Source organism: Lactuca saligna, chromosome 5, assembly GCF_052625555.1.
Source record: "Lactuca saligna cultivar CGN05327 chromosome 5, ASM5262555v1, whole genome shotgun sequence".
NCBI classification, from domain to species: domain Eukaryota; kingdom Viridiplantae; phylum Streptophyta; class Magnoliopsida; order Asterales; family Asteraceae; genus Lactuca; species Lactuca saligna.
This window is the reverse complement of record NC_136421.1, coordinates 135,798,787-135,826,720: the sequence shown is the minus strand read 5'-3', so window position 1 is coordinate 135,826,720 and position 27,934 is coordinate 135,798,787.

Below are 27,934 nucleotides of genomic sequence, written 5' to 3'. Positions count from 1 at the left end.
ACTTGAGAACTAAAAACGGGATCTTCATCACTAAGTTGATAGTTGCTAAGTGGATACACTAAGGCTATATGTAATTAGGATGTTATAGACTTAGAATCTGTGAAAATTTTACTTCACCCCTATTCTGTGTGAATACGGAGTTAAGGTCACTTATTCGAAGGTTTGTCCCGTTAAATTACACATAGCTGGTATGCACTTCACAAATAGCGATGTAACTAATGAAGGTTTTCTAAATAATTATCTAGATAGTTCGTCTAATAATTATTCTCTTACCCTTAAACTCTCACATAGAAAACATAGCTGGACTCCATCCCCACAGCAACCAATATCTTCCGAACGAAGTCATAGCTGGTTGGTTTGGAGAAGAACCAGAGAATGATCATCCTATCCCTTTGAATGATCACCATGATGAAAACCTTTCAGACGATGCTAATTCCGAACTAGAGGTTGGGAACCTACCCCGAGCAACTCCTTTTTCCAATTCCTAACCCTCATCTGGCTTTTCATGGCCCGACGCCTGCATCGGTGGAATGCTTGGAAGCATGGAGCCAAGGACAAGATCAACCCATGCCATTTATTGGCGACCGAAACTTTTACGACCTGAGCAATGGGGTCTCAGCACATAGAATCTTGCCAATCTTGGTCCGCAGAGTGGCCCGAGATGAGATTCAAGGCAGAACAGCCCTACATCAGATTGCCGAAGTTGTTGCCAATGCAAGAATGCATACCATTCACACCAATCACCTTGATCACCAATGAGAGATCTAAGAGAAACCATGAGACCCTGCTACAAGCACTAGCTGAACCTCGAGCCGAAATTATAGAGCTCCAAGTACGCCAGATGGTGTACGAGAGATACCTACTTGATATGAAACACCAACTAACCAAACTAAGGGTTCACCATAGGGGTGACCACCGCCAGTAGGAGATACCTTACTTCCTTTTTTGTTTTAAAGAACCGTGTTCCTATCTATGTTCTGTGTAGTACTTTTTATGTGACTACCTTGTACTATAAGAACGTTTAGTTAAGTCTTTATGCTGTCAAATACGTTTCTACTCCGAATATGATGTATGACCTACAACAAGGTCAATTTCCCCAAACCTATTACATCTTAAACATCAATAATATCGAAAGTCGACTAACTTCCATGTTACTCTTTGTTGAAATACCTTCATTTTACTACCGTTGGAGTCTATCTGAAACCCCATCTAGTCAAGTTATTGGACTATGGTAATTTAACTCCAAAATCATTTTCAAGCCTCTTTTAAAGGTTGGATCATTTTATCCACCAACCTATAATACCTCGGCTTGAACGATAAACGTTTAAAGACCATTCTACAAACAAACTTCTACTCTGAACTAGGACTGCATCATAGGGATGTAGGTCAAACTATCATGAACATACTTCTAATCTGTACTAGGACTGCATCATAGAGATGTAGGTCAAAACTTCAAGAACATACTTCTACTCTTTACTTAAGCGATCAAAGTACATCCAGGTTCAACCATTCTCACTCACAAATTCATTTTCTTTGCATGTAACAGAATCATGTCGCCAAAGAAAAACGATCAACCCATCAACCAAACACCAACTCTTCAGATTGATGCAGCTACCTTTCAAGCTGCAGTCTCGGCTGCCGTGTCAGCTGTTCTGACCCACCTTAACACTAACAACGCGAATGTTAGCGGGATTGTTAACAATAACTCCAATCCAAGTAACAATCAAATACCTCAACGGGCAACAAACTACCACGAAACCCCAAATCCCAAGCCCAAGAATAACAAACAAAAGTTCTGGGCTAAAGCTAAAGGAAAATCACCCCAAGGGACGAGCAAAAGACAACAACACGTGGCAACCTTCACAGCCACGACATCTGTACATCCTACTACCATCCCTTCTGGTATCCCAATTGTCCCTACACTAGCTAGGCAGTATGTCGGAAACCTACTGAAATGTAATAAGTGCGGCTTCCATCATCGGGGTAGTTGTCGTCCGTTACACTGCTTTAAATGCAACAAGAACGGACATACTACCAATTGCTGCCAGACTCGGACCCAACACATTACTTCAAACACCAATGTCGAAATCTCTCGAATATGCCATCTATGTGGCATAATGGGACACTTCAAGAGGGACTGTCCAACAGAGAAGGACGACAACGAATCCGGAGGAGTTTGACCTCAGAATGGAAAGAAGCAATGAAAGAACCTACTATAGTGTACGTTCACTTCCAATCGTCAGTATTATGTATGTCTTTTTAAAACATGTTTAAAACTAGTGCAACTAGAGTCTTATCTTTTGCAGGATCCCATCGGTATAGGGATGCTTGTGCTGCGTATACTTACCTTTTGTAGTATACCTTATTCGCATCAATAGTCTTATAGTAGTCTAAAGTGTTGTAACTCTGTTGATGGTTGCACGGTTGTGTTTTGTCTGTAAACATCTTACGTTCAAATCTAATGTCTTTAAGTTTCCTTATGATTCCGACATTATCATATGACTTGATTCAATTTGATCCTCACAAAAACAGCTTCATACGTACATCTCTTCCTCCGAAAATTTCTTTCTAGCAAAGCCGTCATTCCAGAATACCAAAGTACTCGTGCATAGAGCACTTATTGTTTCTCATCCTTCCGAAGAAAAATTCAACAAACCGCCCCGAAGTACCACTCGTGTAGTATGTCAAGTTCAATCCAAAGACTCACAGTTTCAAGCCTATTTATATACGGCTCATATACCCGAGACTATGATTGATGAACCTGGTATGGGTTCTACTATGAACTCCAGGACGGAGACTTCCCAAGACTACGAGTGATCGTGCTGACATGCAAATAAACTTAGAAGCCCTACGCATGCCCTTGCTGTCGATTGGGACAAGGAAGACAGATAGAACAAAAGTACCTATCCTTTTCCCTTAATTCATGAGTAACCATACCTTATTTTAGATATTCACGACATCTAAACGACCACAAGGTTTTGACTTCATAATTAGTACGACTAGGTTGTGTTCTTATGCAAGAGGAAAGGTCATTGCCTATACCTCAAGACAGCTTAAGACACAGGAAGTTAACTATACAACACATGATCTTAAGTCAGGAGCAGTAATAATCGCTCTAAAGATCTGGAGACACTACTTGTAGGGTACAAGGTGTACTAATTTCACAGTCCACAAAACATCCAACATACATTCGACCAAGAAGAGTTATCACACCAGTAAGGCAAACGAAAGAAACAAAGTCGTTCCCCGATAGTGAAAGGTTCACTAGAAGGGCATGCGAGGATTTGAATTCACTTAGGAACGCAAAGATCAACTTAAACTTCTATCCGTAGCGTAGTATCAATTCTGCTTAAACTCTAATTTCGGGACGAAATTCCCTCTAACAGGGGGATGATGTGACAACCCGATATTTCGAGGCAATATGATGGAACGCAAGTCAAATTTAGGTCAAAATTTAACTTTCCAAAAATCTTATTTGGGTTAAATAAAGTAGTAGGAATCGTGTCAAGGTTTTCGTACATATAAAGAACCTAAAATCCGAGTTATAACGAAGAAGTTATGACCAACCGAAGATTCTCGGCAAAACCGAAAATACTGATAAACGTAAAACACGAAGTTTCAATACAATAGTTTTTGGCCTTAGGTATCTAAATGAAAGTTTTAGATATCATCAAACCGTAACCGTACACAAAAAGAACGTCCAAATCTGACTTCGTATGAGGAAGTTGTGATTTTTCTAAGTTACAGATATAACAGTAGACAGCTAAAAAGTCGAAATAGAGATCAAGAGACTTTTGGCCGACACAATCTAAATGAGAATCGAAGGGCTCAACAATACTAGCGCAACGGTAAAAAGTCTGACGAAAACGGACGTCGGATGAAGAAGTTATGGAACTTTAACGAACTTTTCCTGTCCCGACCTATTAAAAATATAATATTAAAAATAAATTCAAAACTAGCCGACGGAGTCTAAACGAAAGTTGTAGATCGTAGTCTCACCTTCGCGTGGATATAAAGAACATCGAAAATGGAGTTCGTATGAGAAAGATATGAATTTTTGAAGTTTGTTAATTAATTTAAATATAAATTAAATTAAATCCCGGTATTATCCGAAGAAGGAGTCACCGGTCCGATCCCTCGTACGCCCAGCGTACCGTCGTACGCCCAGCGTACTCGGATGATAGGCTCCCGTTCGTCCACGTTGCTCCAATGTTTCGACCGAGGATGCGCTCATGCATGACGCATGAGTACGCAGCGCGTACTCTCGTACGCCCTGCGTAACGCAACCTCTCAGACCCCTATAAATAGAGATGCGAGGGTGCCGGCCAAAATTGCTAATTTCCTTCCTTTCTCGCGCCGAAGCTCTGCGTTTCAACCCTCGGAGTCATCCCAAAGGCCCGGTTTTCATATCTAATGTGGGAAGAAAGTTTTAGACTCCCGAGATTTCCCGAGAATCTCGAGAGATCCGCTTTCTCGAGTAGAAGTTCTGCTCGGTTTTCGTCACGCTTTCTTCAATCAATCAAGTGAGTTCATACCCCTATAAAGTACAATTTTAAATGTTTTACAAATACTTGTATATGCTTTTAAGGGGGGGGGGGAATACAAGTTAAATACGCTTTTTATCAACGAAATCATATGTGATTTATAACTAATATACAAATGGATATACTACAAGTTTAACAGTTCTACTAAACATATAACTTCAAATGACTTTCTTAAACGTTTTTACATGATTAAAGCTCGTTATCAAATTGTCTTACACACTGTAAGCTTCCTTTCAAACTCGGTTACAAAGGTGTTTTCAAACAGTGGTTTTCCGTGTACATGTAACATCATAAAATTTCAAACCAAAAATTTTTCATTTTTACAATCATCAAAACATGAGTAATAAGTTTAGGTTCCAATGTAACAACTTAGTCACAACCGATTACGTAACAAAAGATCATAAAATGGTTTCCCCAAGTGTGTGTACGATCACGCCGGCACCTTCCCACGGTCCTCGCTAGTACCTGAAACACATAACACAACAACTGTAAGCATAAATGCTTAGTGAGTTCCCCAAAATACAACTTACGCACATACGCCTTTCCAGGCCTTGACCTTCCGGTCCATGTGTCTTAGGGTATTTCCGTCCCGACTGGGTAAACCTTCCGGTCCTACCCACGTCAACCTTACAGTCCATATGACCACGCCTTCCGGCCCATAACATGTTGCCTTCCGGCCCGAATCAAGAATATCATACATGGCACATATAACGAATAACTTAACACACATAAGGCATATATCTCATATCATATTTGACCTTCCGGTCACACAGTCAAAACCCTTCCGGGTACAGTATAGTGAGAAGACTCACCTCGTATGCCTCGCTAAGTCGCTAATCGTGAATCCTAGAATCACTCGTGCTCGAACCCTCGAGCTGCAATCCTCCTATGATATCATGAATCTATAATTATTACTTGCACCACTAAGGTTGACCATCCATATCAAGTCAACACATGTTGACTTGGTCAACAATCTTTAGTCAATTTGGACCGGACTCGGCGAGTGCACTATAGTGACTCGGCGAGTCTACGCATTTTAACCAACTCTCAAGGATTTTCCCTTTGACGCGTCAAGTACTCCCCCGACTCAACGAGTTCCACCTGGGCCTGAATCACAGGGCCACCGCGACTCAACTCGCCGAGTCGCAAGGACAACTTGGCGAGTCCCAACTTGACTCGGTCCACCTGTCAAAACCTTTCCAACTCTCTGCGACTCACTGAGTCGCCCACAACTCGGTCAGGACTACACACTGGGTGGTCTCAAGGACAATCATCAAAGCGACTCGTCGAGTCTGTTCTTCAGACTCGGCGGGTCCATGCCATGCACCAGCTAAAACTGGCTTTTGCGGTCAGATCCGTTCCATACATACATAGATCTGGCCTTCCCAAGCTTATTTGTCACGTAAAGTCTCAGTCTTGGTCGCCATGCAATGTATACAAGGCTTATTTTGGAGAAACAACCTCTAATATGGCAACCCTAGCTTCTAACTCAAAAGAATGGACATAAAGCTTGTCATATGGGGTCTCCTGGACCTGCTAAGGTCCAGATCTAGGTTCCATATCTCCATGGGACCTTTCATACTTCCAATTTAAGCCAAGAAATGCAAGAAGAAACCCTAGATTTAACACATCAACCCAAAATACGAAGTTTGGCTCTGAAAGTCACCTCAAGAAGGCTCCCTTGATGAAATAGAAGCGGATCCAAGCTCCCCAACTCTTCAAACTTGATACTCTCCCTCCTTTCTTGCAATAATACACAAAATGATGAACAAATGGCCTCCAAACACACTCACAAGGGCTCACAGTCGTATGGGTGCTCTTAGGGTTCAAGGTGGCCGCAAATGAAGTCCATAAGGTCCTTTAAATAGGGCTTAGGACCGGGAAATTAGGGTTTCATTAAACAGCGCGGACTCGCCGAGTCCATCCCTTGGACTCACCGAGTACGGATGCGAACCTCCGCCCAAAACCGCGCCCCAACTCGCCGAGTCCCCTCACAGAATATCAAAAATATGAAAATGAAAGTACCTGGGGATCCGGGCTGTTACAATTCTCCCCCACTAGAATAAGTCTTCGCCCTCGAAGTCCCACTAGGCAAATAGCTCCGGATGCTGCTCCAGCATCTCACGTTCTGGCTCCCAGGTCATCTCTGATCCCTTCCGATGCTGCCACTGAACCAATACCAGGGGTACCTCCTTCTTTATCAAAACCTTGATCTTCCGATCTCTGATGGCTACTGGTCTTTCAGCATAATTCAGGCTTGCATCCACCTGAATATCCCCTAATGGAACCACCGCCGATTCGTCGGCTATACACTTCCTCAACTGCGACACATGGAAGGTGTCGTGAATCTGTCCCAACTCTGCTGGAAAGTCTAAACGGTAGGCTACCCGGCCCACCCTCGCGATCACACGGAAAGGACCAATATATCGGGGCCCCAACTTGCCCCTCTTCCTGAACAGAATCACTCCTTTCCAAGGAGAGACCTTCAGGAGAACGAGATCACCAACTTGAAACTCAAGCTCGGACCATCGTCTGTCTGCATAACTCTTCTGTCGGCTCTAAGCGGTCAACAACCTCTGCCTGACCAGCTGAATTTGCTCGGTCGTCTGAAGCACGATATCCGTGCTACCCATAACCTGCTATCCCACCTCACCCCAACAGATGGGGGTGCGACACCTCCGCCCATACAACAGCTCAAAGGGCGGCATACCAATGCTCGAATGATGGTTGTTGTTATACGAGAACTCTGCTAAAGGTAGATAGGTGTCCCAGCTCCCTCTGAAGTCCAACACACATGCCCGAAGCATGTCCTCGAGTGTCTGAATCGTCCGCTCACTCTGACCATCTGTCTTGGGATGATATGCAGTACTGAAATGTAACCTAGTACCCAACTCCTCATGGAACTTCTTCCAGAACCTGGAAGTGAAACGCACGTCACGGTTTGAAATAATCGAGATCGGCACCCCGTGCCGAGATACTACTTCCCTCACATATAACTCGGCCAACTTCTCCGCAGAAGAGCTCTCGCTAATGGCTAGAAAATGAGGGCTCTTCGTCAGCCGATCCACGATCACCCAAATCGTATCGACTCCCCTCGCCGTTCGCGGTAACTTGGTGATGAAATCCATAGAGATTTGTTCCCACTTCCATTCGGGAATCTCTAGCGGTTGCAGCTTACCGTGCGGTCGATGGTGCTCGGCCTTGACCTGCCGACAAGTCAAGCACCTCTCGACAAACCAAGCGACATCCCTTTTCATACATGGCCACCAGTACTCCTTCTTGAGATCCAAATACATTTTTGTAGCACCAGGATGAATCGAGAATTTCGATCGATGTGCTTCCTCCATCAAAACAGTGCGCGCACCGCCCACAAACGGCACCCAAATTCGACCCTGAAAAGTCATAAGCCCTCGACCATCCGTAACAAATCCTGATACCTGACCTACAACCCGTTCCTTCTTCTGATGTTCCGGCTTTGCAGCCTCCACCTAAGCTCCTCGAATAATATCCAGAATCGGGGTCAAAACCGTCAATCACATACAAATATCTCGGATCTGGGCGCTATCCGCCCTACGGCTCAACGCGTCGGCTACCACATTAGCCTTGCCCGGGTGGTACAGGATCTCACAATCGTAATCCTTCACCACATCCAACCACCTTCCCTGTCGCATATTTAGATTTGGCTGATCCATCAAATACTTCAAGCTCTTATGGTCCGTGTAAATCGTACACCGAACCTCGTACAAATAGTGTCGCCAGATCTTGAGGGCAAACACCACCGCCCCCAATTCCAGGTCGTGGGTGGGATATCTCGACTCATGAGGCTTTAACTGCCTCGAAGCGTACGCTATCACATGACCCCTCTGCATAAGCACCGCCCCCAAACCCGATATAGAGGCATCACAGTATACCCCAAAATCCTCCATCCCTTCCGGGAGTGCAAGCACTGGAGCCTCGCACAATTTCTGACGAAGCGTCTCGAATGAGGACTGCTGCTCTGGTCCCCATGAAAACGTAACACACTTCCGGGTCATCCTAGTAAGTGGCACAGCGATCTTGGAGAAATCCTTGATAAACCTGCGATAATATCCAGCCAAACCCAGAAAACTCCTGATCTCGGTGGGCAATCTTGGCACCTCCCACCTCAACACCGCCTCAATCTTGGCCAGGTCGACCAATATCCCTTTCTGGTTCACAAGATGCTCAAGGAACTGGACCTCTCTTAACCAGAAATCAAACTTGGAGAACTTGGCATACAGTCTCTACGATCGTAAAACCCCAAGAATCTTCCTAAAATGTTCCTCATGCTGATCCCTAGTCCTCGAATACACCAAAATATCATCGATGAATACGATCACTGACCAATCCAGCATCGGTCGGCACACCCGGTTCATGAGATCCATGAATGCGGCCGGGGCATTGGTGAAACCCAAAAGGCATCACCACAAACTCATATTGTCCGTAACGAGTCCTGAAAGCAGTCTTTTGGATATCCTCCTCGCGAACCCTCATCTGATGATATCCCGACCTCAAGTCAATCTTGGAAAACCAAGATGCCCCCTGCAACTGATCGAACAGATCGTCGATCCTAGGTAACGGATATCGGTTCTTAACCGTCAACTTGTTTAACTCCCGATAATCGATACACATCTAATGTGAACCATCCTTTTTCTTGACGAACAAAATCGGCGCTCCCCAAGGCGAGCTACTCGGTCGAATGAATCCCTTTCCCAACAGCTCCTGAAGCTGCAAGGATAATTCCTGCATTTCTGGCGGAGCGAGACGATAAGGCGCCTTGGCGATGGGCGCCGCTCCCGGAACCAAATTGATACGAAACTCCACTTGCCTCTCCGGAGGCACACCTGGTAACTCTTCGGGGAACACATCCGAAAACTCGCATACAATCGGAACGTCATCAATCGAATTGGGCCTCTCCGCGGTCACACGAGTATCCATCACATAGGCTATGAATCCATCACAACCCTGTTGCAAACTCTGCCTTGCCCTGGCAGCCGAACAAAACGCCGACCCACACCGGGTCCCCTCGCCATAAACCGTGAGCACTCCCCCACTAGGGTCTCGAATCATCACCAGCTGTCTCTCGCAGTCAATGACTGCTCCAAACTTGCTCAACCAATCCATGCCCACGATAACGCAAACATCCCCCATAGCTATAGGGACCAAGTCTATAGGAAACTCGACCCCAAAAATCTCGAGCACGCATCCTCGAATCACCTTGGTGGTGTATATCACTTTCTCATTTGCTATAGCAACTCACAGGGGACGACTCATCGCCTCCCGATCGATACCGATGTGCTGGCTAAAAGCCAATGAAACAAAATACCGACTCACACCCGAGTCGAATAATACCAAAGCAGGCACATGATTCACAAGAAAAGTACCTACGTATATAATAATATAAGCACAATATCTCAGTATAAATGTAAATACATGAAAGAATACATACCAGCCACGACATCAGGCGTTGCGCAGACCTCCTCCGCAGTCAACTAGAAAGCTCTCCCACAAGCCTTCGGAGCCACGGCCTTTACTGGCCGAACCTCGGGAACCCTAGCAGCAGGCGTAGATCCCTGGTGAAGCTGGGGGCACTCGGCCTTCCGATGGCCAGTCTGGTTGCAATGGAAGCAAACCATGAATCCCTTGGGGCAATCTCTAGCAATGTGCCCCTCCTTTCCACACTTGTAGCAAGCACCCGATCGACACGCCCCCTCGTGACCCTTGCCGCACTTCCCGCAAGTGCAGCTCTTCTGACCTCCGGATCTCAAATCAGCGGACTTGATCCGCTTGGCTGCCGGATGAGACTGAGCCGGCCGCCGATCCACCCGTTGAGACTCGGCCTCCTCCCTGGCCTGGGTCTCCAACTCGATTTCACGCTTCCTGGCATTCGCCTGAAGCTTAGCAAAAGTCTGATATGACGAGTTCGATACGAACTCCCGGATATCCCTCCTCAGCACTCCCAAATACCGACTCATCCGAGCTTGCTCCATGGACACTTGCTCAGGGCAGAACATTGTCCTCTCATGAAACTTCTGCGTGATCACCGTAACAGAATCATTACCCTGCTTGAGGGTCAAGAACTCCTGAGCCAACCGTTCCCTCTCCACCGGGGGAACATACTCGTCACTGAACATATCAGTAAACCTCTCCCAAGTCACAGCTGAGACCTCTGCCAGAGTGAAGTTCGCCGTCACGAACTTCCACCAATCCTTTGCTCCCAAGCGGAGCTGGTTCAGGGCGAACCGAACCCTCAGATGCTCCGGACATGAACAAGTATAGAAGCATCCCTTGATTTCAGAAATCCATCTCATCACAGCAATCAGATCCTGCGTCCCGTCAAACTCTGGTGGCTTCGTGTTGCTGAACTTCCGGAACAGCAACGAGTCACCCCCTTGTGGTCTGGCAGTGGCCACAGCTGCGGTAGCTGCAGCGGCGGCAGCCTCAGTCAACGCGGCGTACCGCTCATCAAATGTCTCCATCAGCGTGGTCTTAATAGACCCAAACATCTCCGGAATCTCGGCTGGATCGCTGCAGCTACCTCCTCATGAATCATCTAACGAAGCTCCTCGTCAGTCACACCACTCGTACGAGGTCTGTGTCGTGGTCCAACCATGATGTCTCTGAAATACAACATAAAAATATCAGAGACTCTATCGGGCATAATCGCACTCGATAACGCAGTCCTACTCAGTCTCCGATACCCAGGGATTCTTACATGGGCTGCCCACTGATCCGGTGTCCTTGGTAGTACGGGCACAATACTACCAATTACACCGCGTCGGTATTCACCCCAAGTCCTCCTCCCCAAACCCCGAATCCTGAGTACTCTATTCTTGCCATACACTAGTTACCCACTCGCTCTCAAGCACCTCATAGAAGCAGGTTTCCCTAGACTAAGGCATCACAAAATCAGGCCACTCTAGTCCTAATATGTATACCTAGTCTACTAGCATGCGTATCATATCATATCATATCTCATAACACATATTGTAAGAGTATTTTGGGGATTTTACCGTTCGGGCGCTGGCTGACCGTACACACTCTTTCTTCTTTGGTTGTCTCAAAATCACTTATCAAATTTTTATTGATTTATTAATTAAAATTTTTCTCAAATCCCCGGTTTGAGTTCAGTTACGCCCGAAGGTGTACCCGAATCCCTCAAACCAAGGCTCTGATACCAACTTGTAACATCATAAAATTTCAAACCAAGAATTTTTCATTTTTACAATCATCAAAACATGAGTAATAAGTTTAGGTTCCAATGTAACAACTTAGTCACAACCGATTACGTAACAAAAGATCACAAAATGGTTTCCCCGAGTGTGTGTACGATCACGCCGGCGCCTTCCCACGGTCCTCGCTAGTACCTGAAACACATAACACAACAACTGTAAGCATAAATGCTTAGTGAGTTCCCCCAAATACAACTTACGCACATACACCTTTCCAGGCCTTGACCTTCCGGTCCATGTGTCTTAGGGGACCTCCGTCTCGACTGGGTAAACCTTCCGGTCCTACCCACATCAACCTTACAGTCCATATGACCACGCCTTCCGGCCCATAACATGTTGCCTTCCGGCCCGAATCAAGCATATCATACATCGCACATATAACGAATAACTTAACACACATAAGGCATATATCTCATATCATATTTGACCTTCCAGTCACACAGTCAAAACCCTTCCGGGTACAATATAGTGAGAAGACTCACCTCGTATGCCTCGCTAAGTCGCTAATCGTGAATCCTAGAATCACTCGTGCTCGAACCCTCGAGCTGCAATCCTCCTATGATATCATGAATCTATAATTATTACTTGTACCACTAAGGTTGACCATCCATATCAAGTCAACACATGTTGACTTGGTCAACAATCTTTAGTCAATTTGGACCGGACTCGGCGAGTGCACTATAATGACTCGGCGAGTCTACGCATTTTAACCAACTCTCAAGGATTCTCCCTTTGACTTGTCGAGTACTCCCCCGACTCGACGAGTTCCACCTGGGCCTGAATCACAGGGCCACCACGACTCAACTCTCCGAGTCGCAAGGACAACTCGGCGAGTCCCAACTTGACTCGGTCCACCTATCAAAACCTTTCCAACTCTCTACTACTCACTGAGTCGCCCACAACTCGGTCAGGACTACACACTGGGTGGTCTCAAGGACAATCATCAAAGCGACTCGTCGAGTCTGTTCTTCAGACTTGGCGAGTCCATGCCATGCACCAGCTAAAACTGGCTTTTGCGGTCAGATCTGTTCCATACATACATAGATCTGGCCTTCCCAAGCTTATTTGTCACATAAAGTCTCAGTCTTGGTCGCCATGCAATGCATACAAGGCTTATTTTGGAGAAACAACCTCTAATATGGCAGCCCTAGCTTCTAACTCAAAAGAATGGACATAAAGCTTGTCATATGGGGTCCCTGGACCTGCTAAGGTCCAGATCTAGGTTCCATATCTCCATGGGACCTTTCATACCTCCAATTTAAGCCAAGAAATGCAAGAAGAAACCCTAGATTTAACACATCAACCCAAAATACGAAGTTTGGCTCTGAAAGTCCCCTCAAGAAGGCTCCCTTGATGAAATAGAAGCGGATCCAAGCTCCCCAACTCTTCAAACTTGATACTCTCCCTCCTTTCTTGCAATAATACACAAAATGATGAACAAATGGTCTCCAAACACACTCACAAGGGCTCACAGTCGTATGGGTGCTCTTAGGGTTCAAGGTGGCTGCAAATGAAGGCCATAAGGTCCTTTAAATAGGGCTTAGGACCGGGAAATTAGGGTTTCATTAAACAGCGCGGACTCACCGAGTCCATCCCTTGGACTCACCGAGTCCGGACGCGAACCTCCGCCCAAAACCGCGACCTGACTCAGCGAGTTCGACCTCCAACTCGCCGAGTCCCCTCACAGAATATCAAAAATATGAAAATGAAGGTACCTGGGGATCCGGGTTGTTACAGTACATAAACTGTCTTATCAAACAAAATACTTTCAATCATTTTATAAACTGACATCAAGTCACAAATTCTTTATTAGACTTTTCTACGGATTTACAAAACTCCTTTATTCTTTTATATTATAAATTGCATGCCTCTATACGTATAGTTATATAAGAAATGTTTAAAAGACTTAGGAAGGTTATCCACCCTGTTTCCTTTTCCTCGATTTGGATGTGGTCTGGTGGGATATCGGGTACTCCTCCGTAGGTCGTTTAAATATTAGTTATATATCATGTATACATATATGGTCATAAATGTTCCATCAGTTAATTTAGTTCCGATACTCTTGGGTAGCAAGAGTGTATAAACCTACTTGGACACTCATCAATTACATTCTAGTAAACTATTATAGGAATAGTTTAGAGTAAACAAAACATTATCCCTACTACAAGAAATTACACCAGAGTCAGTTCATTCATGAGTCTAGACTACATGCTATATGAAAGAATACTCTTACATGAATACTTATACATGAATACTTTTACATAGACATTATATGACAAATTACTATTACATGTTAGATATCTAGATACTGTTATATAGTTCGTCTTTCTATATTTACCTTGTGATACAATCACATCATCGACGAGATAGATTGGACTTTATATCCTAGTACTAAAGGATACTTTGAGGGACTAACCATTCCGAGAACCAGTGTTAGCTACAGAGGTAAATGAACAATCTATGGATGTTTTAGGTTGATACCATCGCAGGTATACATAAGGGACTAACCATTCCTAAACCCGGCTGTTAGCAACAGAGGTAAATGAACAATCTACGAATGTTTTAGGTTGATACCATTTTAGGTATACCTAAGGGACTAACTAATAATAGTTAAACAGGGAAAAACCGTCACAAATTTCAAGTGATGCATACTTTCAAAACATTCGAGTCTTGGTAGAAGACTACTTTTATACTAGTAGGAAATAAGGGATTTTCTAGAGTTTTTCATACTTATACTAAATGTTTCATCAATCATTCACCAGTCTTTCATAACAACTAATCAAAGCAATGACATTAAATACTTATGAACTCACCAGCTTAAATGCTGACCTACACTTTCAAAATGACTTGTATTCTCAGGTTACAAATAAACAGGTGTCGATGCGAGGTTTAGAGAAGACAGAGCAGACAAGACTCGTCTTTTATTTTGATCAGTTATCTTGTTGTCTTGTACTATGAAAGAAAACAATTGTAGCTAAAATTATACTATTAATGCAATGGATGATGTTGTTGCTTATTTACTACTTTACATTTGTTGTGATACATTACATGACGTCCTCCACCGCAGAACGTTTCCGCCATTCTCGGTTTTGGGGTGTGACAAATACAACAAGTTATAGTATCAAATCATATGTGATTTATAACTTGCAATCATAAAGGATTTTCTATACTTTTAGCTACTTGTCAACAAAATTGTTTTGAATAATTATCAAACGCATTTTCTATGTTAAATTATTATTAAACTATTTTCCAACTGTTTTAAACTACTTTTCTTTTAAACTATATCTACACGAATATATTTATATAAGTTAGACATAAAGGACTTTGGACTGAGAGATCGCCTTACTTCCTGTTGTTGTTTGATTGTGGTCTTAGGGTATATTGTTATCTGTCTGACTGTCGCTGAATTCTTAGTTATATATCATATATATTTGTGTTGGATATGAAAGTCTTAACCTTATTCAATACCTTTGTAAATCAAAGGCATGCAATCCCACACTCTATTTAACTATAATAGGTATAGTTAAGACTACTGCTCATTACCCCTATCACTATGATACTCGCTATAATTATTACTATTACAAGTTAATACATGTTAAAGAGAACACTAAATATACTATACTAAAAGTTCACAATACTATAATACAAGAGAATACACTAACCCAGAATGTGACACACTATCCCTCTATACGACACTCTACTGCGCAATTACAATGCAACCAAAGCTTCCCGGAAGGAAAGCAGCACTACATGTATAGATCTATACATGACGGACACTATTACATCCTGACAGCTAACTACAGTCCGAGCCGACTAGGCCCAGGGGTTACCCAACATTGCTACACTATGTATGACCGGGAAGGTCATCGGACTCTCTATTATCACCCAGTTTGGTTACATGAGAGATCACATCCATATCCAAATTAACACACACTAAGAATTAAAGGTTAAGTTAACTTCCCGAAGTAAATAAATATATATTACTAATTGAAGTTTGCAACACTACTACAGCCAACCGACAATACCTTCCCTCATCTACTTTACTTGAATGAAATTTATTACCTTATTTTTATAACTAAAAGTTTCAATGGGAATACTTTTACACACTCAAAGGATCAAACATACAAATGCTCAAATCTGGAAAATATAGGATTTTCTAGGGATTTTTACTATTCTCAAACGTTAATCGCAGCTTTTATATTACATGATTGTAAACACTTTTATACAAGCAACGACACTAAATTCTTATGAACTCACCAGCTTTACGCTGATACTCGTTTTCAAAATAACTTGTATTCTCAGGTCAAAAATAGACAGGTACTGGTGCAACTTTTGAGAAGATGGAGCATATACAAGACCCATCTTTTATTTTTGTTAATACTTTTGGTGTTTATTAAACTGTACAGAACACGCTTGTATTTATAATTACTATATTAATGTAATGGTTGTTGTCACTTGTATTTAGTATTATGCAATTGTTATGATACTGTACTTGACATCCTCAAGCCTAGAACGTATCCCACCGTTCTCGGTTTTCGGGTGTGAAAGATTGGTATCAGAGCATTGTTTATAGTGAATCAAGTATATCAACCCATAAAAGATATACGAATTATAAACACTTCGGGACTAAAACACTCTGACCAAGAATATATACTTTTAAATACTAAAATATTTAATTAAGTATATATATACATTCATAAATACAAAGTGTCAATATCATACTAGAACAAAAAAAAAGTATTAAGATTGTTGAGCAGCACAACTAGGCTTTGAGACATATAGTCACATCTCGGTGGATGTAGCCTGATCAAGTATATTTTCCTAGAAGTGACTAGCATGTGCCTAAGAGTGATTGTGATGTTGCAACAAGTCTAAAAACTTACCAACACTACCACGAGAATGTTAGAATAAGAATACTATAGGAGTATTTTGCATTCTACTAAGTACATATGTGATAACTAAAAGGGTCGTTACTAGTAGGGCAATAGTGCTAAGTGGATACACCACAATTACATGTGACTAGGGCGCTATAGACTTAGAATCTATGACCTTTTCTTGATTTCCTGTTCTTGTTTGATTGGAGATTTGGAGTTAGGGTCACCTATTTGAAGGACTATCTTGCTTCGGTTACATGAAATTGGTATGCACTATGCTAGTATTGGTTCGACTAATAACGTTCATCTTATAAGTATCCTAGATTAGTACGTCTATTAACCTTTCTTTCCCCATTCTCGTGTAGATAGCATGGCTGGCTTCCACCTTCCCAGCGATCCATATTATCCGAACCAAGGCAATGGAGGATGGCTCGATGAGGAGCCAGAAGATGATCACCCGATCCCTTTGGATGATCATCGTGCTGAAGGCTTTATGGATAGCACCAACTCTGAACCAGAAGTCAACAACCTGCCCTCAGTAGCTCCAAACCCTAATCCCGGTCCGACGTTTCAAGGTCCCACCCCCATGTGGCAATAACCTTGAACCGATGGAGTGATGAGCAGGGTCAACCTGTGCCTTTCAACGGAGAGTGGAGCTTCTACAACATATGCGAAGGAGGATCAGCGGACTGAGTCTTGCCCATCATGGTCCTTAGGATTGCCTGGAACACCGAACAAGGTCAACCAGCTGTTGGTAGAGTCGTGGAAATTGATGCCAACTGCAGCCTTAACATTGTCCATATCCGCCAACAGGAAGAAGCCATGAATATGACTAGTAGGACCAATGAGGCTGTGTAGCAACAACTAGTTGCATCCCGAGTTAAAGTTAGGCAACTCTGAGCCCATCAGAGGGGTCAGGAAAGACATCTTCAGGAAGTGGTTCGCCAACTGGATGATCTTAGCGTTCGCCCAATGAGTACCCGTCGCCAGTAGAATATATCTACTTATCTTTCCCTTTCATTTAAGGAATAACCTTTTTCTTTCTATGCTCAGTAGAGCACTTGTCTGTAAATATTCCTAACTTTGAAAGTACTCTAATTAGGCCTCTAGGCTGCCAACATTTTTCCTTATGGTTTGATGTAATATCTACAATTATGTCGCTTTTCCCGAATTCATTTTACATCATTAATACCAGTAATATTGGCAGCTACACACTTTGTGAGCAAGTCTGAAGTTTTGTGTTTTTCTACTCTATTGCTATGATTCTATCTGATAACTGAACTATGTCAGTTTGGTTAGTAAAACTCTCACAAATTATTTACAATCAATTCTTACTATTATCTTCATCTTTATAAATTTCCACTAAAAGATGCCTCCTCGCAAGCGTCTGAACTGAGGAAGACCTACAACTCAGACTCCATCGGCTGGGACACACTGAAGGACCTACTAATGAATGAGTAGAGCCCTAGGGGCGAAGTTCAGAAACTCGAAGAAGAACTTTGGAATCTCAAGATGAAGGGGACCGACAGAATAGCTTATACTGCCAGGTTCTGCAACCAGGTAGCTATGTGTCCTAACATGATCCCTTCTGAAAGCAAGAAGATAGAACGATACATTTGGGGTTTAGTGCCCTCGTATCGAGGAAACATGTTAGCATCACGCCTTACGACCTTTGAAAGCGCCAAGGAATTGGCCCAAAGGTTGATTGATCATGAAACTCCCTCCACCCCATCAACAACCATGTCGATTACCACTTCACAACCCAAATCAACCGACAGCAAGAAGAAGCGTTGGGATCAAAACAAAGGCAAGAAAACTCAATCCTCCTCCAAAAACCAACAGATGGTGGCCGTCCATGCTGCCACCACTCCTGCTACCCCTATGCCAGCCAAGTCCTATGTTGGAAGTTTACCCAAATGCCCCAAGTGCCCCTTCCATCAAACGGCCCCTACTGAGAATTGCACTGCACCAACTACGATCGGAAGGGCCATACCGTCCGGTTTTGTAGATCCCAACCCAAACCTATCTCTCAAGTCCCCAGCTTGGGAGTGAGCCAAGCCTGCTATGGATGCAGTGAGGTTGGTCATTTCAAGAAAAAATGTCTAAAGGCCAAGAATACAGGAGGAACAGGAAGACTACAAGCTATTGGCCATAATGAAGCAGTAGCGGACCCCACAGTAGTCATGGGCACATTTCTTCTCAACAACTCTTATGCTTGTGTCTTATTCGATAGTGGAGCAGAAACAAGCTTCATAAACCAAAACTTTAAACACTTACTTAATCGATCCCCACAACCACTAAAAGAAAAATTCATCGTGGAAATGGCTAACGGAAAGACAGAGAGCCCTAAAGAAATCTACGTAGGTTGCACCCTCACGCTAGATGATCATTCATTCCCAATCGATCTCATATCAATATCGATCAAGAGTTTCGACGTCATCATGGGCATGGACTGGTTGAGTCCCCATCTCACCGATATTCTGTGATTCGACAAATCCATCTGTCTAAATCTACCGAATAACGAAACTCTGTTACTCTACGGTGACAAACCCAACACGAGTTTTCGTATCATTTCCAGAATTCAAGCCGAGAAGTACTTGCGTAAAGAATATCGTGCATTTCTTGCACACATTGTCGACACGAGCCGGAAAACGAAAGATCTAAAATATTTCCCCGTAGTATGCAGCTTTCCTGATGTCTTCCCCGAGGAGTTACCAAGGTTACCCCCGCAACGCCAAGTCGAGTTTCGGATCGACTTAATTCGAAGAGCTACCCCTGTAGCCAAATCACCCTATCATCTAGCACCTCCTGAGATGCAAGAACTGTTCGGTCAACTTAATGAGTTGCTCAGCAAGGGCTTTAGAAGACCAAATTTCTCACCATGGGGAGCGCCGGTCTTGTTCATAAAGAAGAAAGGCGGATCGTTCTGTGTGTGCATCGATTATAGAGAACTTAACAAACTGATGGTTAAAAATCGTTACACTCTTCCCCGTATAGACGACCTATTCGACCAACTGCAAGGGGTGAGTTACTTTTCCAAGATTGATCTTAGGTCTGGGTATCACCAGTTACGAGTGCTTAAGGAGGATGTTCCGAAAACAGCCTTCCGAACTCGTTATGGACACTACGAGTTCGTAGTAATGCCGTTCGGACTGACCACCGCGCCCGCAGTATTCATGGATTTAATGAATATGGTGTGCCATCCTTACTTGGACCAGTTCGTCATCGTCTTCATTGATGACATACTCATCTACTCTCGAAGTAAGGAGGAGCATAGCGATCACCTACGACAAGTCCTAGAAAGCCTACGATCCGAGAAGCTATATGCGAAATTCTCGAGGTGGAAATTCTGGATCCGAAGAGTTGAATTCTTAGGACATGTGGTTAGCAAAGAGGGAATCCACGTGGACCCATCCAAAATCAAAGCTATTGAAAACTCGTCAGCACCGAAGACGCCTAAATAAATTCATCAATTTCTAGGCCTCGCTGGCTACTACCGCAGATTCATTCAGAACTTCTCTCGGATTGCGAAACCTCACACCACATTGACACAGAAAGGCGTGACATTTGACTGGAGAGAAAAACAGGAGGAGGCATTCCAAACCCTGAAACGAGCCTTATGCACCGCACCAATACTATCCCTCCCCGAAAGGACATAAGATTTCGTGGTATACTGCGATGCTTCAAACTAGGGGCTTGGTTGTGTACTGATGCAACGAGGTAAGGTCATTGCCTAAGCCTCAAGACAGCTAAAGATACACGAGGTCAACTACACCAAGCACGACCTCGAATTAGGATCGGTTGTGTTCGCCCTAAAAATTTGGAGACATTAGTTGTACGGTACGAAGAGCACGATATACACCGACCACAAAATTCTATAACACAAATTCAACCAGAAGGAGCTCAACATGAGACAACAGTGGTGGGTTAAGCTACTCAAGGATTACGAATGCAAAATTTATTATCATCCGGGTAAAGCCAATATGGTAGCGGACGACCTAAGCCGGAAAGAACATTCTAGTCGAAGAGTCAAGCCGTTACCAATGACTATCGATTCGCATCTCTCCACATAGATTATGGAAGCTCAGCTCGAAGCGTTGAAGCCTGAAAATGTGGCAGGAGAATCCCTATGAGGAATGGATAAGAACTTGGAAGTCAAGGATGACGGAGCCTTATATCTCATGGACCGAATCTAGACACCGCGTCACGGTGGCTTCAAAGACTTGGTCATGAAGAAAGCCCACATCAATCGATACTCCATTCTCCCAGGATCAGATAAAATGTATCTGGATCTTAAAAAGTCATACTGGCGGCCTATCATGAAAGTCGAGATTGCTACCTTTGAACGTAAATGCCTTACTTGCGCCAAGGTCTAGGTCGAATACCACAAGCCATCAGGTCTTCTACAGCAACCAGAGATACCGGAGTGGAAGTGGGAGCGAATCACTATGGATTTCATAACTAAACTACCTAAGACAGTGGGTAGACTTGATACCATATGGGTCATTGTCGACAGATTGACGAAATCCGTACACTTCCTGCCCATCAAGTAAAAAGACAAGATGGAGAAACTCACCAGAACATACATTAAGGAGATCGTACGACTGTATGGTATCCCTATATCTATCATCTCCGATAGGGATAGTAGGTTTACATCGAGATTCTGGAAATCAATGCAAAACGTATTAGGGATGAGGTTAGACATGAGTACAGCCTACCATCCGCAGACCGACGGACAAAGTGAGAGGACTATCCAAACCCTGGAAGATATGCTGCAAGCATGTGTGATCGACTTTGGTAAGGCATGGGATACCCACTTACCCCTTGTCTAGTTTTCCTACAACAACAGTTATCATACGAGCATCAAGGCAGCTCCGTTTGAAGCCCTCTACTGCCGGAAGTGCAGATCTCCTCTGTGCTGGGCTGAGGTGGGTGACACTCAGTTAGCTAAAGGATGCGTTCCTGACATCGCTCTCACAGGTCCGAAGATCATTCGAGAAACGACCGAGAAGATCGTACAAATACGTGAACGACTAAAAGCCGCTAGAGATCGACAGAAAAGCTACCCAGACAAATGAAGAAAACCCTTGGAATTCCAGGTGGGAGACTGAGTTCTTTTGAAAGTCTCTCCCTGGAAAAGCACGATCCACTTTGGAAAGCGTGGAAAGCTGAATCCAAGATACATAGGGCCTTTCGAGATTCTCACTAGGATTGGCCCCGTAGCTTACAAACTTAACCTACCCCGCGAACTCAGTAACGTACATCCTACCTTCCACGTCTAGAATTTGAAAAAGTGCCTTTCCAACGAGACCCTCGAATCCCACTAGACGAGATCGAGATAAATGAGAGCCTAACCTTCATGGAAGAACCTGTGGAAATTATGGATCGGTAGGTCAAACGAATGACACTAAGCCGCATCCCAATTGTGAAGGTTCGATGGAAAGCCAAACGAGGACCGGAGTTCACTTGGGAGCGCGAGGATCAAATGAAACTCAAATATCCTCATCTCTTTGCTTAGATGTATTATAATAACTTAGCTACTTGTAATCTAAATTTCGGGATAATTCCCGCTAACGTGAGGATGATGTGACAACCTGAAATTTATTCCATCACTGAAACCCGTTTCCGTTAATAGAACTCGCTTTTATGAAAACTTTTCTGTTAACATTGGGATCAGACAAATTAAAATTTTGAACTTTCATTATGACTTCATAAGGATCAGGACAAATTAGAAAAACGTGAAACACCCTCAATATTCCCTTAAAAAGTTTTAATTACAACCAAGTCAAATTACGACCATTTAATCAGGTACAACCATCAGCCCCGTTTAACGTCGGTATCAGGTAGATTTCCACCTGGCCACAAACTCAAACCCTATATAAGGGTTGATTGGTCACCAACTTAAAATTTTACCACTCTAGTCACTCTCTCTCTCTCTCTACTCTCTCTCTTCAAGGCCTGATTCTTCCAAAAATCCGCAAGTTTTCGCCCCCAAATTGTAAGGTCTCTTACCCCAGATTGTTCTAAAGATCATTACATGTCTATATAGCTTGAAAATCATCCAAGAAAGTCAAGAACACGGATTTTACAGCTCAAGAACTCTCTTAGGCCGTAAACCCCTAAAAGGGTGCCAAAAGGCCACTAAATCCCCTCCTTAGGCTTAGAGACCAACTTAAAACTTATCCTTGAAGTGTTTTAGACATTAAACATTAAGTTTGGAGGCTTGAAAGAGGGTTTACGGCCCATGAACACTCTTAGGTTGTAAACTCCCTCAAATAATGCAAATTGAGCCCTAAACCCACTATTTAGCCTTGGACCTTAACTTAGAAACTTGTAGGAGTGAGCTAAGGACCTCAAAAACGAAGGATAAGGGGTGTCTGAGGGTTTACGGCCATAAACCATGGTATTCACGACCGTAAACTCCCAAGGAGTGCTCTAAGGACCGCAAACTCCAAGGGAGTTCCCCCTTTGAACCCTAAACACCCCTCAAGCCATGGATTTAATCCTAAAACCCTTCCTAGTGATGTAAGAGACCCTTAAACTCATGGGGGAATTGGTCCCTCAACCAGAAACTCACCTTAGGTGAGTATTTGAGGAGTAGACTCCATAGTGAGGCCGTACACTTTTTCCTTGCAACCCAATAGCCTCCTAGCACTTGACCAAAGAGTTTTTCTTCGCATTAGAATGTCGATACGTGTTTAATTAGTGCTTTAATCACTAATTATATGTAAACATATGTCTTCATATGCTACTAGGGTCATAAAGTGTGTTCAAGTCGTCACTTGACACCAAGCACTCAACCAACACTTCCACCCAATCCACTCGCTACAGGTGAGATCATACCCCTTAATTAACCTTTCAAATGTTTTTAAGTGTTTTAGGGGGGGGGGGGGGGATACAAGCTAAATACAACAGGTTATGGTATCAAATCATATGTGATTTATAACTTGCAATCAAAAAGGATTTTCTATACATTTAGGTACTTGTCAACAAAACTGTTTTGAATAATTATCAAATGCATTTTCTATGTTAAATTGTTATTAAAATATTTTCCAATTTCTTTAAACTACTTTTCTTTTAAACTATATCTATACCATTATATTTATATAAGTAAGACTTGAAGGACTTAGGACTGATAGTTCGCCTTACTTCCTGTTCTTGTTTGATTGTGGTCTTAGGGTATACTGTTATCTATCTGACTGTCGTTGAATTCTTAGTTATATATATCATATATATTTGTGTTGGATATGAAACTCTTCACCTTATTCAATACCTTTGTAAACCAAAGGCATGCAATTCCACACTCTATTTAACTGTAATAGGTATAGTTAAGACTACTGCTCATTACCCCTATCACTATGATACTCGATATAATTACTACTATTAAAAGTTAATACATGTTAAAGAGAACACTCTATATACTATACTAAAATTTCACTATACTATAATACAAGAGAATACACTAACCCAGAATGTGACACACTATCCCTCTATACGGCACTCTACTGCACAATTAAGATGCAACCAAAGCTTCCTGGAAGGAAAGCAGCACTACATGTATAAATCTATACAGGACTGACACTATTACATCCTGACAGTTAACTACAATCCGAGCCGACTAGGCCCAGGGGTTACCCAACATCGCTACACTATGTATGACCGGGAAGGTCATCAGACTCTCTATTATCACCCAGTTTGGTTACATGAGAGATCACATCCATATCCAAATTAACACACTAAGAATTAAAGGTTAAGTTAACTTCCCGAAGTAAATAAATATATATTGCTAATTGAAGTTTGCAACACTACTACAGCCAGCCGGCAATACCTTCCCTCATTTACTTTGCTTGAATGAAATTTATTACCTTATTTTTATAACTGAAAGTTTCTATGGGAATACTTTTACACACTCAAAGGATCAAACATACAAATGCTCAAATCTGGAAAATATAGGATTTTCTAGGGATTTTTACTACTCTCAAACGTTAGTCGCAACTTTTATATTACATGATTGTAAACACTTTTATACAAGCAACGACACTAAATTCTTATGAACTCACCAGCTTTATGCATATACAAGACCCATCTTTTTATTTTTGTTAATACTTTTGGTGTCTATTAAATTGTACAGAACACGCTTGTATTTACAATTACTATATTAATGCAATGGTTGTTGTCGCTTTTTTTTAGTATTTTGCCATTGTTATGATATTGTACTTGATGTCCTCCACCCTAGAACGTATTTCGCCGTTCTCGGTTTTGGGGTGTGACAGAAACATTTCTTTCGTGTGAAGTCATTATGACTTTCAGAACTTGCACTCTTGATGATCAAACATCTATCGCCTCTCTTTTTTCCATCCTTCACCACAAAGCAATCTCCATGAGTAGGCTTATGAAGTTCTTCGTCCTCCGAATCAGTTGACCAAACTTCCACATTCCCATCGACACTACAATCCTCTGTCACTACCAAAGTCGGATTGCTAGAATTCTTGCAAAGTTCTTCAATCTTCTTTATGTAATAAGCTTAATCCTTATTCTTTTCTTTCTTCTCATTCAACTTCACAACATGCATTCTTTTGCGAAATGATTCTTTCCATGACAGTTGTTACAGCCAAAGCCTGGATCACCAAGAAGCTTATTCTCAATGTTTTCTTCATTTCTGTAAGAGTTTTTGAAACTTCCATTTCTTAATCTTTCTAAATTAGAACTTCCTTGCTTGTGATTATTTCCATCAAATTCATTTATCTTATTTTTGAAACGTGAAAAAAACTTCTTAAAGTATTTGTCACCATCAGAACCCTGTCTTCTTTTGTGAGTTCTTCATCTGAAATGTCAGATTCAGAATCTTTCGCAATAGTTTTTGACTTCTTATGCTTTGAACTGTCACTTTTCGTCACCAAGGCCAAAGAAACAACACTTACAACCAACATTGCTTCTTTCAATACTTCATCTTCATGAGATTTCATTACACCAACAACTCGTGCAAGAGAATAGCTCTTGAATTGTTCATGTGCTTTGACAGTTGAAACAAACATTTTCCTTTCTGGTCTCAGACTATTCATGAATGTGAAATTTTGTTCAATATGTTCCCTTTTCAACCCATATTTAAGCATACAACTTAACACATGATTAAATCGATTGACGGTTTCTACAATTGTTTCATCAGACTTTTGTTTAAATGATCCATATTTAGACAAAAGTGACTTTTGCAAAGAGGTAGTGAGATCAGCCTCTCCATAAAACAATTCTTTCAATCTACTCCATATCATGTGTGCATCAAGAGAGCTAATCATACGAAAAGTATCAGGAGTAAGAGCAAACCTTATGATTCTCAAGGCTTTCAAGTTGCTAAGCAATTTGTTTTTTGCACATAATCAATTTGTTTATTTTCAACAAAGATGGCCTTATAAGCACTTTGAGTTAGAACTTTCTCTTTCATCTTGCTACACTTGTGAGTTCCATCTTTAATTGCTTTCCAGATGGTGGATCCATAAGTTTCAATCCTTAGAACATAATCTTCAAAGTGAAGAGCCCAAACTTCATAGTCTTTAGGGAATTAAATTGTAATTCTCATTGTGGAACCAATACTACTTGGAAAATTGAATGTGATAGAGTGTGAATCATCATTCGACAGTTTCAGTGAAATTTGACATGAATCAGATCAATGAACTTGAAAATGTGTAGACTAAATGAGTCAATCAAAGAATTAGGGATCAACTTGCAAAACAATTTTGAAAAATGCGGAACATATCTGGAAAAACACAATGAACACGATGAACTCGAAGAACAGATGAATAAGATAACAGACCTGAAAAAGTTCAAATAATCTCCCGCTCTGATACCAATTGAAGGAATTATTAGATTCACAAATCAAACAATGAAATGATTCACAAGAACACACAAGGTAAATAAGATTGCATTTTCATTAATGTTAAGATCAAAACAATTCGATTAAAAGAAAAGAACTATTCTATCAAATCAACTCTTACACATTCTTCTATCTAATATCCATATATATAGGCATAGAAGGGATAAAAGAAAGGCATCTCAAGTCAACATCAAAGCTACGAACTCAAGGTAACAAAAAGTGGGAGATCGCATAATAACTCACACTAAGTAATGACATTGTGAATTAAACATTACAAGATGACACAACAAACTACGAACTCTACAATACATATGCCCATAGAATATCCTCCAAGGTCTAGATAGTCCACTCAATCTATCCCTCAGTCTGTGGGTGGAAAGTTGTGTTGAAATGTAGACAAGTACCCAACTCCTCATGAAACCTCTTCCAGAACTTAGAAGTAACCCGAACATCCCTATCTGAAACCACTGAAACTAGCACCCCATGCCATACAAGAACTTCCAATATGTAAACATCAACCAACTTCTCCACCAAAATACTCTCTTGAATCGGGATGAAATGCACACTCTTGGTCAATCAATCAGTGATGACCCATATCGAATCCACCCCGTGCGCCTTCAGAGGCAACTTCATGATAAAATCAATCGTAATCTCTTCCCATTTCCAAACAGGAACTTCCAATGACTCCATTTTGTTGTGGGGTCGTTGATGCTTGGCCTTGACTTTCCTGCAAGTCAAGCACCTCTCCACATACCAGGCTACATCTCGCTTCATGCATGGCCACCAATAGTCGAGCCGGAGATCCTTATACATCTATTTCTCTCCAACATGGATAGAGAATCTCGACTTATGCACCTCCTCCATCAATACCTAACGCACACCAACCCAATATGGGACCCACACTCTCCGATGAAGGGTTAATAATCCTATACTATCATAATCAAAGGAATCAACCTGGCTTACTATGCACTCACTCTTCCAGTGCTCTTCCTTCATAGCCTTGATTCGAGCATCTCAAATCTACTCTGAAAGTGGGGTAATCATTGTCATCCTCAAACACACATCCCTGATCAGAGTCGTGACTGCCTTGTAGATGAAAGCATCGATCACCATGTTGGACTTGCCTAGGTGATAAAGGATCTCACAATCATAATCCTTCACGACATCCAACCATCTATGCTGCCTCAAGCTCAGATCCGGCTGATCCATACAACACCTCAAGCTTTTGTGATCAATGTAGAGAGTACAATGGACCCTATAGAGTTAATGTCGCCAAATATTGAGGATAAACACCAAAACCACTAACTCGAATTCATGTGTAGGATAATTCGCTTCATGAGGCTTCAACTTCCTCAAGCGTAAGCGATCACATGACCCTCCTACATAAATATTGTAGCC